General features: G+C 32.1%; 1 pseudogene; it reads left to right on the top strand.

Moving 5' to 3' along the window:
* Positions 1-1,308: 1,308 nt before the first annotated feature.
* On the top strand, positions 1,309-1,641 carry LOC102824200 (annotated as a pseudogene).
* The last annotated feature ends 515 nt before the right edge of the window (positions 1,642-2,156 follow it).

Raw genomic sequence — 2,156 nt, 5'->3', positions numbered from 1 at the left:
TTTAGGGTCACCATTAATTGAAGCAACTTGATGGCAATAGGTTTGATTTTGGATCCATAAATATAATCAGTATCGATCACTTGCTGGTGTTTAGTGTTGGTAAGCCTATTCCTACACATCGAACCTTTACAGTGTTTCCAAGGAGCAACTGGTGGGTTTGAACTGTCAGTCTTGTGGTTTGCAGTCTAGTGTTTATCCTACAGTGTCATACCAGGAGTGCAATGTATGTATATATATATATATATTATATCTAGTTATTTTTAACTTTTGTTCATATGCAACAAAATACTGAAGTTATATATGTATGAAGGGCATTAAAAAATTCATGGAAGAAAGGAATTGAAAGATACTAGAATTTATTCACAAACTTTTTGAAGCCCCTTCATACATGTATCAAAAATATGATTACACATTTTTGAACTTTGATTGTTTTTTCAGAAACTACATGTGATATTTCAAGTTAAATATCATATTTCTGACAATTGCAGGTTTTGGTTTGTTGTTATAATCTTGACAATGGTATGCTATCTTACTTGAAAATAAAATTCCCATTCAAACATCTGTGAAGTGGGAGCATGATTTCATAAAAACTTTATTAGAGACATCATTGGAATCATATCAAATTTTATGACAAATGCTCCTCATTAAATAGCTTACTATTTCACTGACACAAAGGTTTTAGAGAATCAGTTTGTCAGTTTTATTTCAGTACTTATTTCCAATTCTGAAAAAATAACTGTGAAATATGTGTAATATGTGAAATGAACATATTGCATGTCTTTCACATACATCGTGTGTATGTTTTAAAATTTACATGCATTACATGCTTTTCTTCCTATTCTGAAGAAAACTATGCTTCGTTTGGGACTGTTTCAATTCCTATTTGATTTCAAAGAAATAATAAAGAAACAGCATGCATATTTAAGTCTAACATTATTGTTAACACTTCTTTAGAAGACTTCCATAATGCACTACATGTGTTTTATTTTCTGTTCATACAGATTTTGTTTTTATTTATTTTGAATTCACAAAAGGAAAAATGTAAATATAACCAAATTGTTTACAAAAGAAAATATGACACTAGTCAGCCTTGCCTGAGTAAGTCATAGCACTTTGAATCAGTTAATGAAATGGCTATGCAATGTTCTGAATTGGCTTTCCTGATCACCTTAAACAAAACTCAAGATGTTTAAAGGCAGATGTCCTTGAATACAATTTCATTATCAAAATGATTCTTCTTGCATTTTTCCCCCCGCTATCTTGGAGTCTAGGGAGGCCTGCTGGGAACAGGACTTCAAAGCCAGCACTATGTCTGGAAGGCTATGGTCCAAAGTTATTTTTGCTGGTTATAAACGGGGTCTCCGGAACCAACGGGAGCATGCAGCTCTTCTTAAAATTGAAGGTGTTTATACTCGAGATGAAACCGAATTCTACTTAGGCAAGAGATGTGCTTGTGTGTACAAAGCAAACAACAATACAGTGACTCCTGGTGGCAAACCTAACAAAACCAGAGTAATCTGGGGAAAGGTAACTCGTGCCCATGGAAACAGTGGCATGGTTCAGGTTAAATTCCGAAGCAATCTTCCTGCTAAGGCCATTGGACACAGAATCCATGTGATGCTGTATTCCTCAAGGATTTAAACTTAACTGAAAAGTAAATGAATAAAACTGTGGATTTGTTACTTGGAAAAAAAAAAAAAAGATTCTTCTTGCATTTCTTTATCAATTATTCAGAAAATTTACACATCTTAGGTAATAATCTAAAGAAAAAGTATTTTTCCAGGTCCTACTGAGGTTTTCTACACTTGTATGCTTGTGGATATTTATGCATTCACAGTATCCAGTTACCAAGTCTATGGCTTTGGATAAGATTAAAAATCTATGTAAGCATCTATTACTTTTTTGGTAAAATGGTGAAAATAATGGTATCTATGACATGGAGGTGTTATTAGGAGTAAATATATCAATAAACTGCTTAAACATGGTATGATAAGCATAACAGATTGCTAAATAAGGAAATAATAAGATCAAAGTAAAATATTAATGAATATAATTCTTAATGGAAGGAATTGATCCTAAATTTAAATGCATGTGCTTTGTTTTTATTTTGTAATTTATTATCACCATAATTCACCATTAAATTAACACAGCAGTTA

Source organism: Chrysochloris asiatica, unplaced genomic scaffold, assembly GCF_000296735.1.
Source record: "Chrysochloris asiatica unplaced genomic scaffold, ChrAsi1.0 scaffold00045, whole genome shotgun sequence".
Taxonomy (NCBI): Eukaryota; Metazoa; Chordata; class Mammalia; order Afrosoricida; family Chrysochloridae; genus Chrysochloris; species Chrysochloris asiatica.
This window is presented reverse-complemented; position numbering and strand designations above follow the sequence as displayed.